General features: G+C 43.4%; 1 protein-coding gene across 3 annotated transcripts in view; it reads right to left on the reverse strand.

The window, feature by feature from the left end:
* Nucleotides 1-17,177, reverse strand: part of LINGO2 (leucine rich repeat and Ig domain containing 2) — an 837,999-nt gene that overhangs the window by 98,602 nt on the left and 722,220 nt on the right. The gene's annotated exons all lie outside the window — the stretch shown is intronic.

Here is a 17,177-nt window from a genome sequence, read left to right on the forward strand (position 1 = left end):
CTAAAGTGACTAGGTTAGATAGTGGCACTAATGAAAGACACCAACAGAACAAGCATGATCCATCATGAGGAACAGAGGTCTTTTGTCTTAATCTAATTCCAAAAACTGACCTCATCCTTGATTTCCTCTGGAAATTTCATTTATTTCTTGCTGTAAATGATCTTTGTAGTAAATATGAAAACATGTCCCATGTATTAAAGAACATCTCAGAGATGGTTCAGGGATTCACACTATGCATTTGATGATGGCCTACCCTTTCACCTCATCACTGTTGATATTTAGACAGTAAACTACAAATGGGTAAAAACCACAGTTGCCTATATGCATTATTTTTCTGTGTGGGCCCCCTCCTTGTAGAATTGCCTACCTGAGAAAGCCAGGAAGGCTCACATATTTCTATCATTCTTCAGAATGTGAAATACAGAAATATTCAGGAGGGCTTTTTGTTTGGTAGCATAATGGAACAGTTCAGGAAGGTACTTTTATAAAGGGAGTAGGATTGCAGTGTTCCTTGCATGAATTTCTTGCTTTTGCTGCCTTGTCGTCTTCTTTGTGTGTGCGTGGATCTGCTACCACAGCTGACTTATGGAGACCCTGTAGGGTTTTCAAGAGACTTTCAGAGGTGATTTGCCTTTGACTACCTCTGCATGGGCTGAGAGAGTCCTGAAAGAACTGTGACTGGCCCAAAAGTCACACAGGAGGCTTCATGCGGAAGAGTGGGGCATTGAATCCATTTCTCCATATTACAGCCTACTGGTTTCAGCCGCTACACCACTATTTTAGAAATATATTTTCTGCATTATTTTTTTAGGTCATGTGTAAATGTGGATTTTTTTTCATTGTTTTTTTACTTTGCAATCTTAGTCCTATTACATTGCTACTAAATGTCTTGTGCTGTTTGACTGTGTTTATGTTTTGTAATCTGCCTTATATCTCTGTAAGAATGGCAGGCTACAAATATAATAAAGTCTACATAATTCCAGGAATGTAGAGAAATTTTGAGCTTTATTTATATGATTTGTGTCAGTTTTGTCTGATTAGACAACTGCCTGCTGAGTGGAGCAGTTGCACAGCAAAATGGGGTGGGGAGTAGCAGAACATGCATGCATGAAAAGCTCATGGTGCTGCTCTGTATGGTTAGGAAGGAATATGGTGAGGCAGTGTGCCAAACAGCCATGAATGGGTTGACATACAACTGAACTGGTCATTGAGAAACTGAGCTCCCTCAATGTGAAATAGGATGTGAATCAAGTAACTCTACCTGAAAGTATGTTAATAATTTGGAAGTTACATTTCTAGCCCCCAATTTTGGGGTCAGCCATATAAATACTTAGGCCGTTTCCGCACGGGCAGAAAATGACGGCCTGGAGACGGTAAAAACACCGTCTCCAGGCTGCCATTCGCACGAGGGGCGCAGCTGCAGCGCAGCCGCGCCACCCTCGCGCCGCCCGCCTGGCCTGGAGCCGGCGTTTCCCCAGAGCGCTTCCTAGCGCTTTTTTGGGGGAAACGCCGCAGTGAAGCCGCTGCCGAGCGAACAGCAGTGGCTTCACTTCGACTCCCCCACCCGGCACTCACCTTGTCCCTGGCGCACAGGGCCAGGGGGGCATGTCCCCAGGCCTCCGCGACGCGCTGGAGGCCCAGGGACAAGCCAGGTCGTGCGGGCGCCGGTGCTCCGCGGCACCGGCTGCCCGCCTCTTCCCGGGACCGTCCGTGCGGACGGTCCCAGTGTCTTCAGGTCGGCGCGAGAAGCGCCGACCCAGCCGTTTCCGCTGCCATGCGGAAACGGCCTTAGTAATAAGGATGCTTCAGACTACATACCCAAATGTAAGTCTTTTGATCTGAAAAGTAAATCCTTTCACAATATATTTTGAGTTCCACTGAGTCCCTTTGGGTAGACGTGTACAACTATTATATTTTCAAGCGTTGGGGGTAATTAGGCAAGTGAATGGGATGAAGCAATTGCTAATAGCCATCCACCTCTTCTGCAAACAGAAAAGCAAGCTAGAATCTGAGGCTCATTCCGCATGGGCCAAAAACAGTGGTGTGAAAACAGTGTGAAAATGGTATAAACCCTTTTATACTGTTTTAAACCCATTTACACCATTTTCACACCGTTTTCACACCACTGTTTTGGGCCCATGCGGAATGAGCCCGAGTCTTAATGCAGCACCAGAAGTTTAAGATAGTGCTCGTCTTAATACTCATAAAAACCAACTCTAGAAGAGGTGATATGATGCAGTTGCAATTTAAAATTTTTCACATACCAAGAAAATGAAAGAAGTAAAGAATAACAGAAACAGTCATGTAGTAGAAAGGTCTGGAGGCTGCAGCTCTCTTGTAAATATTAACCCAAACTCTCTTCAGGTCTAAATGCTCTCCTGTATTCCATATCACATTAGCACGTCTCGAAGTCAGAGTGAAAGGTTTTTTTGTTTGGGTGTTTTTTGGGGGGTATTTGATCTTTTTCATCATCATAAAGCAATTCTTCTTCGCTTTCACCCTCTGTCATAGTAAAGCGTGATGAATGCCAGCTTGAGAATGTTCTTCTGATTGCTGGGAGATTTTTTTTAAAATGGTGAGCTGGAAGACATACTACACTAGTCACACTCTTTTGTTTAGATTCCTTAGGGCTAAGGGGAAAAGAAAATTCACTGAAAATTCAGAAACCATTTCTTTAAAGCATACATAATGGCTGCCTTTCACACTCGTTGTTAACAGAGCCAAGTGGAGTGACAACTTTAGAAGGCCTCCCTAATTTAAAAAGAGCTGGGCTTTGACATCCTTGATTAACAATGCAGCAACTAGAAGGAGACTTGACAGAAAAGATGACTGAGATGATCCTTTCAGAGAAACAAACAGCTCATTTACAAATTGTACTTCATTAGGCTGCGGCAGATTAATCCAATTGTAGACGGCAAAATGTAACTAATGCTGCATAATTTGGATGGAAGGACCAGTAAAACTTAATTTCCCCTAAAATTGTGTTCTTTGAATGGAGTATCTTTCTCCCTTTTCCCTCCTCCACCAAAAGACAGGAAAGTATTAAAGCTGTCTCTGGAGAGGAGAGACAAACGTAGTTTGGCTCTAAGGCAAAGAATTAGAAGCTGTTCTCGCCACAAGCTTATTTAAATTTATTATTATTATTTTCTCCAAAAGGCACCCACAACATATTGTGTTGAAGCTCCTGGACATAAATTGTTGTTAATGCTAAATTAGTTTCCTGACATTAAGCTAAATCTAAAGAGACTTAGCTTCATGATCAGCTTTTAATTTCTGAAGAAACAAAAAAGTTCCTGAGCAAGTAGAAGTATTCCATTTCTTCAACAAGTGTAATATGGGACTAGGGTTGCCAGCCTCCCAGTGGAGGCTGGAGATCCCCAAGAACTATGGCTAATCTCCAGACTTCATGGATAGCTTATTTATTATTTATTTACTGAAAACATGTATTCTACTTCTCCTCGAGAAAATGGCTTCTTTAGAAGATGGACTGTGTGCAGTGGTGGGATCCAAAATTTTTAATAACAGGTTCCGATGGTGGTGGGATTCAAACAGTGGCGCTGCCGCACCCACCACCTCCAGTCCCTATTGAGCAGGGAGGTTGCTTTAGTAACCCCTTCTCGGCACTCAGAAAAAATTAGTAACCACTTCTAGAGAAGTGGTGAGAACTGGTTGGATCCCACCTCTGACTGTGTGCCATTATACCCTACTGAGGTCTCTTGCCTCCCAAAAGTCTACCCCCCGCAGCTCCACCTCAAATCACCAGGTATATCTGAACCCAGAGTTAGCAATCCTGTTTTTAAACCCAAAGACGGCATCACTTTAAAATCATACCCACATCATACCTCCCTGAAGGGAATTACTGATGTGGCACAGACAATCGTAGAGTCCAAATATGCCAAGAATCTCTTTGACCGCAATTAAACCTGTATTTCTTTGACCTTAATTAAAGTGCACTGTGCTATAAAACAAGGATACAGGATTGTACCCATTTGGAATTCAGTGTATGTAGTGCTAGTGCATGTAGTGTGGGCAATAAGGATAGATGGCATTACAAGAAGATTAAGATAGATTAATGGAAGATAGGGCCATCAGTGACTATAGCCTAAGTCAGAGACAATAAACCTCTGAACACATGTGCTGGGACAACATCAGTGGAAAATCCTGGCCTTTAGACACTGTTTGTTGGCAAGTGTTTGGATCACATGGCAAGTGTTTGGATCACAGTTTAAAACAGGAAGCTGGACTAGATTAATCGCTGGTATGATCTACTGGGGCTCTTATTTTCTTATGAAGTTCTCTGTGTTTTCATGGGTTTTCATTCTGTGGATCACAGCCATACCTGATTTTTTACACTATATTGAGACCATTTATACACTATTTATGCCACTCATATATGATTGACACAAACATGATGATGAAAAAATGTGGTAATTATAAACGACAAAATGGGCACAAGAAAACAGGAAATTATGTAAATCATAGGATCAAATTGCAAAAGCAAAAAGTAAAGTCAAAATTGAGACTTTTATGAGTTGAAGCAGCAAGATGAGAAATCTTACAGCATTTGTAGGAGATACTTAGAAAGGTCTACACTATGTTTCTTTGGTGTGTCTCAAAATTAACTGGAACAAAATAAAGCACAGTGTACCTTGGAAACAAATTCTGAAACCTCGGAGAGGAGGAATGAGATCAGGTCCATGGCTAATGACTTGCTGCTTGTGTCTTCTGCATGCAAAACATTCCGTAATACAATTAGCTGCTTAAATCTTATTGCATTCTAGGAAGAGGCTGTGGTTCAATACTAGGGCATGCAGAAGATTCAATCTGTGGCATCACCAGGTCAAAGGATCTGATAGATAGCAGGTGATCTGAAAGACCACCACCTGAGACCCTGGATAACTGCTGCTAGTCTGTGTAGACAATACTGAGTGTAATGGACCAAAACTTTGACCCAATATAAGATGACTTTGTATGGTTGTTGAAGCCTCGATGGGGGGTGAAGCCACATGGGAAGCAGTGGAAGGATTGTGCCAGCACCCATGCCACCAGCACTGTGCAAAATGCATAAGAAGACTTATCTAGGTTACCTGCTGCTGTGGTGCCCAAAACTGGAAGCTCAGCCCTGCAGCGGTGGGCCTCCACTGCAACAACCTCCACTGGCTTGGAAGAGGGTATTACAGAGGTGGAACTGACTTTAGTTTACTCCTAAAGGCCTTTCGGTCCAAGAATACTCCATACACTGGCAGCCAACTTATGCCACCAAAAAGGGAGGCATAAGTTGGTGTTTCCTGTGGGATTTTCCAGGTAGTCAGGGTTTTTTCTCCTCCCTCCTTTCCCATTCTGCCTGAAACCCCATTAAAGCTGTGGCACTATCCCTGGTCATCGTTTTACTCCCTGTCCTTGGATTAAGTTGCCTAAAGGTTATTGTTACCCAAATTAGTCTGATCTGTTCTTTCAATGGTTGGGGGATTTAGATGGAAACAAGCCTGTAACATGAGAGGCAGATAGGGGACTTCCATCTATGTATAGAGGTCACTCCCCTAAGAAATCCACTCAAAACCAGGACTGAAACAAAAAGGGGTTCAACTTTATTAACGGATTAAAAACAATAAAATACACTCAGAAACACACAGAATTTAAGAAACCTAGGAAAGACTGAGATGAATAATAGCAGGAATAGAAGGGGGGTGTTGGGCGGGTGATATTTACCATTCCTGGAAAGGTCTAGTCACTAGTGAAAGCAGGAGAAATGGCCAGTGCTTCTTGCAGGAAAAATGACATCAGGTATAAGGAGGAAGTCCAAAGCGGATTCCGCATGGGCCAAAAACAGGGGTGTGAAAACCATGTGAAAATGGTATAAAATGGTTTAAAACGGTGTAAAAGGGTTTACACCGTTTTCATGCCATTTTCACACTGCTGTTTTTGGCCCATGCAGAATCTGCCGAAGTGTGAACTGCCATGTATTTTAGGGGTCTAGTTGTAAAAAAAAATGGACCCTCTGGCAATGATAAGAAGGGCATTCTTCCTGGGACAAAACAAAGTTTCATTACCAGGCATGGATGATGCTGTTGGAATAATTTGATGGGACTAAAACTTGGGAGAGTCCAAGGCTTGATAAATTTTGGACAGTGCTGATGAAATTAAAACAGGCACATTCGACAACATGTTCAGGTTGTGGACATTTGCAAGTTCTCTGTGAAGCCAGAGCCAGGTGCATGATCTCAAGGCTGGGCTGTTGTAAACCAGATTTGAGTGGCTGTGGCTTTAGGAGGGACATTGTCTGAAGCTATGTATTCTTAATTTGGGAGGGGAAAGAATGATGTTGTGTCAGGCAGTGTTGGATGTAGCAATGTCTAATGTGCAAAGGAACTGAGAAGATGACCCAGCAGGAGGTGGGCAAATGATCAGCTAGAGAGGGCTGTAAAGTTAGTGACCCCACTGTAATTTTGTGTCACCTCTTGTCTATCCTTAGACTGATACTCTCGTATCTAATATCCTGCTCCTTCTCAGAAATTAGTTGCAGAGACTCTTAGCTAGCAAGATAGCAGCATGCTATCTTTCCCTCTTTGCTGTCTTAAATGTAGTTCCTAATAAACATTTACCTTTTACCCTTTTAATCAGTGTGTTAGTCGCTTCACTGTGTAGTAAAGTCCAACAGACAGACTCTCTTGCTATCAAACCTTTGAATTAACACTGCCATCCATCTTATCCTTGCTCTGCACTATGAGACTGGGCTGGTATGGCACTGTTGCATAAACGGTCCCATTTGACTATAAGCTTGCCTGGGTATCAATATGCCCACCTATATCTATGAAAGGCAATGAGGAAAGAATGGTATAATTCTGTTTAGGATTTCATGGTTAATCACCTGCTCCAGGGGTCTGTAACCTAATGCCCTAAAAGAAAATATGGTCCTTTTAAAAAAGAAAATGAAATCTTTAATAGTAACATATACTGGAGGGATTGGTGGGATACTGCAATAACTGGTGTGTGAAAGAAACAGCACAACAGGAACACACACAAGATTCACACTTGGATTTCTGACAAATGTGTCATTTCCCTTTATACACTCATAGCTCTACGCTTTCACAGCTCTTTCATAGCTCTACTCTTTGAAGTCTCTTTGAAATGGAGATGCCAGAGTCTCAACCTTCTGAAGACTCAGAGCTTCTGATGATGCCACCTTGCACCTAGATAACATCGACAGCATTCATACTCGATCACACTCCACTGTAGCTCTCACCAGATGTAACAGCCTGCCCAATGAGGTTCCCGCTCCTATATCATTCCAAAGAACATATACAATTGTTAAGGAGGGCATTTAAATAAAGGGAACAGGTTTGCAGTTATTGTCTGTTAAATTTACAATTTAAATTTTTCATTGCACTGTTCATTGTATATATTGCACTGGTCTTGTTGATTTGTTCCTTAGTGTTGCAATCAAGTTTTACTGTATATATCATACAGTACAGCATATATCATACAGCTTTAAAGTAAATTCTCTGATTTTGCAATTCAGTTTTTATTGCAGTGTTTATTGTAGGTATTTGCTGCTCCCATTGTATTGCTTTTAATTGTGTGATCTGATTTTAGTCTTAGCAAGGAAGGCAGACTACAAATAATGGAAACAGTCACAGGATAGTGTGGTTAATCTGGAAAACTGGTTATAATTCCCTACTCCTTCACTTGAACAACAGACTCTTATCTGGTTCCCACTCCTACACATGAAGCCTGCTGGGTGACCTTGGGCTAGTCACAGTTCTCTCAGGACTCTCTGAGCTTCACCTACCTCATAAGGTGTCTGTTGTGGGGAGAGATACGGAAGGAGTTTGCAAGCTACTTCAAGAGTCCTCACAAGAGTGAAAGGCAGGGTATAAATCCAAATTTCTCTCCTCCTTCTATTTAAAAAAATGTGCCTGCACCCAAATCCAGCTTACAAAATCTTTACTCCTGGAGCATCCTGGCCTTCTGACATTCATAAAAAAATCTGTTCAGTTCTAGAACTGGCATACCCTGACATGGGTTTTATTAGAAGTAGAAAGACATTCACTTGTTGGGTTTTTATCCAAATAATCTCCCAGCCTATTACGGAGAAAGGTAGATAATGACTCTAATAGCAAGGAAGATTCAGAGGTAGGATGGCAAATTATTGGTTTCAGCTCATTCAGTGAATCAGATATGACAGAAGGTTATTACTACAATTTGCACCAGGAGCTGATATGGATATCACCCCATCCTCCATTACCTCTCTGCCTTTACAGGCATATACACAGGTATAATTTGCATTTTATAACAGCAAGAAGCTACATCCTGTACCTTTCTAGCAGTTATTTCTCTTCATAGTTGCATTAAATTACCTAGCTTTGTATCTAACAGTGTATCTGAGGATTACAATAACACTCCTAAATTACCTTATACCTTACGGCTTTATCAAAATGGTGAGCCTGCATTCTCATTCCCCTCTCTCCCAACACACACTATTTGGCTCTGCTGCACAGTAGTAACCAAAGTGAACGCCATCCTTTTCACTGTCCTTTAGGTGTCCTTGAAAATATTGCAATGGCTTTGAGGCACTTCATGATACATGCTTTAGATGTCCCTAATTTGTCCCCCCCCCAAAAAAAATGCCCAGAGTAATTCAGAAATAGCTCTTTGCAAACTAATGTTAAAAGAAAAACCTTAGATTACAATTCTATAGCATCTACCAGCCTAAGTATTTCAAACTGCTTTATAGGCTATCACATAGAAATTCATACAGATAGATTTTAAGCCTGTGACAGGCAGGGCCAGTGGTCTTATAGGGTAGTGAGCATTACACAGGATACTGCCATAAGCCATAGGAAGATGGATCTTTTCAGCATTTGTATCTGAATGCACCAAAACCCATGCCAAACAAATAGTTTTTTCACCTCGCAGTCAACACTGTTTTCCTCACAGCCAACATACAGCTATATAAAATGTGTACCATTGTGTGTGAAAATCTAATGAGTGTCTAATTCTGTCCCAGCTACTGGAGTTAAATTGAAATGTGCTGATTTAAAAAAAAGAATACGGGTAGGAGGTATTAATCCCTACCCAATTTTGGCTTCAGATTTTATCAGATAGCCTAATATCAGCAAAGTTAGCACGTCAAGCCTTTACTTCAGAGGCGGAGCTGCAATGGGGACATCTGGGGCAGCTCACCCCGGGTGCCGCTGTTGCAATCATGTTTCAGGGGCAGGGGTGTGTCAGGGGTGGATTGGGGCGCGTCAGGGGCATTTCGAGGTGGGGCCGGGAGGGGACGTGGAGGCAGTTCATGTCCCATGTTCAGTTTCCCCTCCCTTCATCACTGCTTCACTTCGACATCTCTTTTCTTCAAAGAGGTTAAAAAAGGTACCCAGAGGCCAAACAGAATACAGTTACTGCTGCCAGAACCACATCAAAAAGTGTCTGTGAGTATGGAGGATGTCCTTTAGTGAAATCTTCGCTTCCCCAAGTCCCTGTTTTGAGCCAAAGATCAGATATTTGGATGTATCTATAACATCAGTACACAATAAAGTACACACTTACACTTGGCAAAATATGCAGTGTTGCCTGAGCCTCAAAAATATGATGCCACTGCATGCCAATGGTTATGTAAACAATGACAGTTCATGAGTCGATTGGAGGGAGAATTGTCCTTCTAGTATGACAATTGCAAGCAGATACCTAAAATCATTGTAATCATTTTTTAAAAAGTCTCAAAATGGTTTCCAGCATCTAGGTCCTTTAATAGATCACAGATACTACATACAGTGGGGTTACATGGTAAATTTGCAATGGAAATGATGGCGGGGTGAGGGTTAGATTCCATTTTAGGAATTATTAGGTAAGGGATTAAAGATAAAACAGCTTGTATCACAATAACTTCCTGTGACGGACAGGTGTCTATCCTGGCCCTGAAGGGAAAATCGGCCACTCAGATGAGCCCACAGAAGTGCTACACCAGCATCTAATCACCTTTGAGAAGGGGGATGAGATGTTGAAGGGAATAGAGAAGAAGAGGGAGTTCAATTCTGCCTCTGGGAGAGAGCAGGTACAGCTCAGGTCTGGCTCAGGAAAAAGAGCAGACAGAGCGAAAGGTAGTTTTGCTTGGTAGTGTGGCAGTGTGATTTAGTTCTACCTCTGGGACAGAAGAGTGTTTGATGGTTAGGCCTATCTCTGGTGAGGAGCAGGCCATGTGCAATTTAGTCTGACTCTAGGGGAAGGGCAGGCTGGTTTGGGAGGAATCCTGTGTGTGAGAGGGGATGTAACCTAATGACTAGTCAGTAAAAGTCTGTTTGTACCTGAAAGCATTTTAGAAAATTTTAACCACTCCCTGAAGTCACAGCCACTTTAAATTTTTGTGCCTCAGCCTGGTTTCTACTTTGTCTACCGGAAAACATCTACTGCTGGTTTATTCCTTTCAAACAAACCTATGAATGAATCAATTTTCTTAATATATTGTTTATATATCAATCTAGCCTCTTTGATCTCAACAATCTCCTTACGCATCACAAAATCTACCTCACTGCAGCAAACCTAAAGCCTATACACTTGTTACCTGTAGAACATCTGGAAACTGAGGGGGAAGGCTGAGTGTGTGCCCTCAGTAGGGAAAAAAAGAGCTGTCACACTTCTAATACCAACTGCAGATAGAAAATAATGGGACGGACTTCCATGTTCTCCTAGAGGTATCTGTGTGACTCTCAGTATAATGTAGATATTCTGATATCCTCAAATGTCCAAGTTGTATGTATGGGCACAAGACATGCAGCCTGGCCAAGTTTGCACAATGGATCAACACAGACAGAATAGACACAGCCATACCATTTCCCATAATAGTACTGGAGCTTTCTGATTTACTACTATTAAAGAAACAAGGACAGCTGCATATGTGTCACCCATATGAAAGTGCTGGTTCGTACTTAGTATGCCTCTGTATGAGCCTGTCCAAACAGTCTATATTTCTTGGATGATTTGATGTACTGTTATCATGAGCATCAAGATTTGGTAATTGAATACTCCAGGCAAGATCTGTCCCGACTATTAATAAGTCAGGTTCCCTGAGAAGCTGGGAACAGTTATACTACTTCATTACTTCTTTTAAGTTCTGGAAGACCACTTCTGTCGAAAAGTCCAAAGCCACTTATTTGGGGACCAGGTCCACCCACATTCATAAGCAGCTTATACAGAACCTTTCTTGGAGTAGGCACAGTGGTGATGCTTTGCTGATGTCAAAAATGGACAAAAATGGAAGGGAATGGCCAGATTGGTTCAAAGTTCTACCTGTAAGATGCAAACTAGATTCACGTTTGCTTTGCAATGCAAAGGACATTCTCTAAAGTTCATAGGCCTAGTCTTCCAAAAGCTAACTGATTATTTGCCTCTGCAGAATTTCATAGGCTTTTATCTGATCCATCTGGAATTGGCTGTCATTTTCTCTTTCTGTATCTTCCCCTTCTGTAACTCGCACATGAAACCTACTGACCTGTGTTAAATGGCATCGAGAAGGGCAACCACTTTCTATTTCAGCTCATATTTGCTGGCATCTCAAGGTTGCTATTCATTTTGGCAAGCCAAAAGCTATAATTCACTTTGAATTAGACTTAGCATTTCAAGAACAGCAGCTTTGGGAGCTCAAGCGGGAATCTAGATTCAGATCACATGGGTTCTGCAGAGCGTCTCCAAGTTTCAAATGGAATTCAGAGGCATCCACAGCTCTATCTACTCAGTTTTCTTCTGCTGATAGGAAAGGTAAAGAATCTGAATCTGAGATCAGGAGTTCTCAAGACTTTGCTTGAGCAGCTCTTATAGTAACCTATGGTAAGATTCTTCATGTTAGATTTTAAGGGAAAAGGAGATCTGTAACATAGGAAAAGGCACTTCCTCAAGGATCCTAAGCTTGGACTAGGGGTGTGCGCCATTTCTTTCAAAAAATTTTGGGTTCAGGTTTAAAAGACGTGGAAAATTTCCAAGAAAACAAAAACAAGCCCCAATCGGCAAGGGGCTTCCTCCTGTATTTTTTTTATTTTTCAACATTTTTCAGATTTATTAAACCTGATCCTGAATAATTCCAAGCTGCCTTCAAGACTCACAAGGACTTTGTAGGTGCCATAGAGGGGGAGAGGGAGGGGGAGAGAGGTTATCTGATTCTTTTATAAATGGTGGCAGGGCCTCATGGATTTTGGAGGCAGCAGAAGTAGAACTGAACACCAAGCCCACTGTTCAGTTCTATGTTGCCTGCTGCCTCTGATCCCATATGGACTATGGCAGCAACAGACAGAAGGTAAGGGGAAAAGGGATCAGGGAGAGGTTCCACCATCTTATTAAAAAACATAAGAGTGAGGCCATTTTGGGGGGAGTTTTTCAGTCCACCTTTGCTGAGTGCACCTTTACAGTCCTAGTTTGGACTGTAAAGGATCCATACAGTATCTTTTGGAAATGAATGCATGTTTAATAGTGATTACCACCTCTTATGCTACATTTTTATGCTCATGCACAGAGATCCAAATAAAAATGCATGCACAAAGTATCAGTTTTAAATATATATGTAAAATATGATCCTCTTTCAAGATGGGACACGCAGTCCAACTTAACTCCTATTTGCCACGTATACTTTAAAGGCAAAAGCAGTGGTTTTTACTTTCAGCATGTCTTTGTGAACTGAAGTGGTATGCATGTATTTACTCTGCTATCTGTGAATGCAGTGGCGAAGCCACCAGGGGATGGGGGGGGGGGTTGTGCGACGCACCAGGCACACCATTTCTAGTCGTGGGGGGCGGAAAAAATCCCCCTCCCCTCCCTCGTGCCCCCCCTGCGGTGCCCCCCTGCGGCGCACCCCAGCCCACTTACTTTTAGGAATGGAGCAGGCTGGAAGACTGCCTGCGTTGCCTGGGCCAGGTGGGAACTATATTTCCAGGCAACGCAGGCAGGCTTCCAGCCTTCTTCTCCTAAAAGTAAGTGGGGTGGGGGGCATGGGGGCCACCGTGGGGGGGGGTGTGCCGCAGGGTGGGGCAAAAGCCAGAGTTTGCACTCTGGTCTAGCTACGCCTCTTTGTGAATGAGTACTGATAGCAGTGATAAAGAAAGAGCAATGGTGGGTTTTTTCTTTTTTAGGTTGTGTTCATCAGTCCTGAATAATATATTATTAGGTTTCTCCCCACGTGATGAAGTGCAGTACAATTAAACAAAGTTGCAATCACCTGTCACTATTGTTCAGAATTCTTCTGTGCAGGCATGAGGTCAGCCATGGAGGTCAGCCATGGAGAACTCATCAGAAGGCTTCTAGAAGCTTCAAAGCACTTGGAGCATTCTTCCCCCACCCATCCGCAGCCAAGAATGGGCTGGTTTTCCACTCAAAAGGTCATATGATGGGAGCAGGGAGAGTGCTCCCCCCTCCAGTTCTCCCTTTACCACTATGGAAGAGCACCAAAAAAGCAAATGGAAACCCACAGTGGGGAAGGGAGGGATGCAGACCTGCACAGAGGACAACAGTTACAGACAAATGCAACTTGTTTTCAATATTCTGTCTTCAGAACAGTCTGTCATGGGAGAATAGTAAACTTATTTACCATGGAGGTGGGCTTGTTAACAAAATGAGGACTGAAAACTGCTCTCCCAACAGCTGTACCTCTCCTGGAGTCCACACATTGATGGAATAATACAAAGAAACATGGATGGAGCAGACCAAGTCACCGTTTTACAGAACTTAATAAGACGTGGCAAGATAAACAGAATGACATTTTGAAGATATGGATAATATACGTGGACTGGATGAAAGAAGCTCGAGTCAGTGAAGAAATATGGGAGAAGAAGCTACAGAGAATGAACTTACTGCTGTTTGTGTGACAAAACTATGAAGAAGAAGTAATGGGGGAGGGAGAAAAGGGGGGAAAGTATAGTTTGAAAATGTATGAAGAAGGAAATTACTATAAACTGTAAAATTCAAATGATACAATAAAGAAACAGTTTTGCCCTTTGTGGAGAAATGGCTCCTCCCCCCCCCCCTTCTGTTTCCTTTTTCTTTCATCCTCTCCTTCTCCAACCAGGTACCAGAGATTTGGAGGACTTAGAAATCCCAGAGAAACATCAGGAAATGCTACCTGACCTAGGGGGAAATGATATCTTCACCCAGCCTGACCTGGTCAAAGGAGGGTGGGGTCTGGGATCTGATAAATTGAGGGGAAGAGAGGGGTGAGGTCTCTTGGCTCAGGTCTCTCTGGAGGGGAGCAGAGCTCTTGCCTGAACTGGGAAGGCGGCATCCATTTTCTGGACCATGTGCTCAGCCAGGTAATGTGAGCTCTTTGCCAATGGCAACATTTTAAGCTCTAAGGACCTACCCTGCTTTCTACCATCTTTAGCCAGGGTATGTATTAGTGATAGGAAAAGAGGATTTGCGTTTTATCTCCTTTTATTTTGTAACCCTTGCTAAATCTGGTGTGTGCTAAAACATATGGTAATCATTTTCCTTTTAATAAATACTTTTAAAACCTTAGCTGTGGAGGAAAGTTCTCTGTACCACTTATGCCCTACTGTCTTGGACACGCTATGTAACCAGGAGGTAGAGGAAGGCTGAGCAGCTTTTCCTCCAGGATCTCCAGTCTACCCTGTGGAACCCAGGAGAGGGGAACCAAGGGGAAACTGAGGCAGGGGCCTCATGCAGTGGGAAAGGAAGCTGGGAAATCCTGATCTTCCCCAGCAGGCAGTCCTCAACTGATCAGGTGGTGGCAGCATACCCAAAGAGAAAATTAGCCCTCCCCAGGAAAAGTCAGTAACTCCTGGGGGTGTGCAGAGTGTGAAATAGGGCCTGCCAGCCAAAAGCAAGCCCGTTTCGCCACACCCTTAAAGCCAACAAATAAATTCTTGTCTAGCTACAATGATTTTTTTAATGGTTTAAATAAAAAAGGAGAGCCCCTAAGAAATCAAGCATATAGAGTAACTGTTTACCCAGGGACTGGGGATTTGGGGAAAAAAATACAGGCAGTGAAATGTCCTGGGATGTATTGAACTAGAACACCACTTTAAGCCTACATTCAGAGACGTAGGTATAGATTTTTTATGGGGGGGGGTTGGGGATGCCACACCCCCACCCGCCCCTAGGGCATGGCCACACCTCCCCAAGCCCCGCCTCTGGCTCTCCAAGGCCGAGGACAGCAGACTCCCCCGCCCTGGCCTCCCCTGCCCCCCATCAGCTGGGCTCCCAGCCAGCAGCTGGCAGTTTTTTCTGCCCTCCCCTCTGGGCAGAGGCATAGAGGGAAAATAGAGCCCAGTGCAAAATCTGAGCCCCCCCCCCCCCCCCGGCAGCCGCTGTGATGCTGGAATCCACCCCCAAACAGCATCACTTTCAATGGTGTTTAAACTAGAGAGCCCAAATTCTCCTTTTAAATCCACCTTAAAGGGAGAATCTGGGGTCCCCAGTGAAACAACATTGAAAGTGATGCTGTTTTGGAGTGGATTATCCCCCACCGTGAAACAGCATCACTTTCAATGTGGCATAGTGGTTAAGAGCAGGTGCTTTCTAATCTGGAGGAACCGGGTTTGATTCCCTGCTCTGCCGCTTGAGCTGTGGAGGCTTATCTGGGGAATTCAGATTAGCCTGTGCACTCCCACACAGGCCAGCTGGGTGACCTTGAGCTAGTCACAGCTGTTCGGAGCTCTCTCAGCCCCACTCACCTCACAGGGTGTTTGTTGTGAGAGGGGAAGGTCAAGGAGATTGTAAGCTCCTTTGAGTCTCCTACAGGAGAGAGAGGGAGAATATAAATCCAAACTCTTCTAAACTGAGGACCTCAGATTCTCCCTTTAAATCCATGCTGAAGGGGGTGGATTTAAAAGGAGAATCTGAGGAAATTTGGGGGGTGCCTGATGTCAGGGGTGCAATTGTTAAGCTAGCAGCACCAAACTTTTAGGGTATCTTTAGGATACTCTCCTAATGATACCACCCAGGTTTGGTGAAGTTTGGTTCAGGGGGTCCAAAGTTAGGGACCCTCAAAGGTGTAGCCCCGTCTCCTATTACCTTCCATTGGAAACAATGGGGGATGGGGGCACCCCCTTTGGAAGTTCATAGCTTTGGACCCCCTGGACCAAACTTCACAAAACCTGGGTGATATCAGTAAGAGACTCTCCTGACGATACCTCCCAGGTTTGGTGAAGTTTGGTTCAGGGTGTCCAAAGTTATGGACCCTCAAAAGTGTAGCCCCCATCTTCTATTAGCTCCCATTGGAAACAATGGAGGATGGGGGCACCCCCTTTGGGAATCCATAACTTTGGACCTCCTGAACCAAACCTCACCAAACCTGGGTGGTATCATCAGGAGAGTTCCCCAAATAATCCCTGAAAGTTTGGTGCTGCTAGCCTAAACAATGCGCCCCCTGCAGGCCAAAAGCCAAAAAACACTAAAATGTTTTAAAAACCCACAAATGGGTGGGTGGAGCTTTGGACATGAATGGGGGGGGGGGGTTCTGAACCCGAGAAACCCCCCCCCTTACCTACGCCCTTGCCTACATTCTAAACTAGGGTAGGATGAGTGCCATAATCTGGAGAGCCAATAACTCCCCTATTCTCCTGGTCAAAGTGATAATAACCAGAAAGGAAATTTTGTAAGACAAAAGGGGTAAGTCAGATGTTGCAGTGGCTCAAAAAGTTTATGCCTAATTTGTGATAAGATGAAAGACAAACTCCAAACAGCGAAAGGAAGTTTAAAGGGGAAAAGTTATGTTAGGCCTCTCAAAAATCCTTTGGAACCAGGGGGGAGAGCACTCTGAAACTTCTAGAAGCCATCTGATCAATTCTTAGCAGCCGCCTGCATAGTCCCCATGTGGGTCTACACTGAAGACGTGATGATGAACAATCAGTTTCTATGGGATCAATTTAAATTGCCTTGCCTATTAACAAGGATGGAAAGCTAGGAAGAATATGAATGGCCAATCATTCCAAGGTCCATCCTAGCTAGTAGAATCCAGGCAGGAAAGTCAAAATCAATACTGAATGGTGTTATCAATGGCTCCCTGTAGCACTTGCTGGCCTTAAATCTGCAGCAGTTTGGCTCAAACTTGCAATAAACAACTCTTGACTTTGAGTTGTCTGCATAATTAAATTAGTGACTTGTCTCCAGCTTGTCCTTTTAGAAAAGTGTTGTCAAACTGATTATTGCTATGAAGCTTCACAACTGCCTGGAGGCTC

The sequence above is a fragment of the Sphaerodactylus townsendi genome, linkage group LG07, assembly GCF_021028975.2.
Source record: "Sphaerodactylus townsendi isolate TG3544 linkage group LG07, MPM_Stown_v2.3, whole genome shotgun sequence".
Lineage (NCBI taxonomy): Eukaryota > Metazoa > Chordata > Lepidosauria > Squamata > Sphaerodactylidae > Sphaerodactylus > Sphaerodactylus townsendi.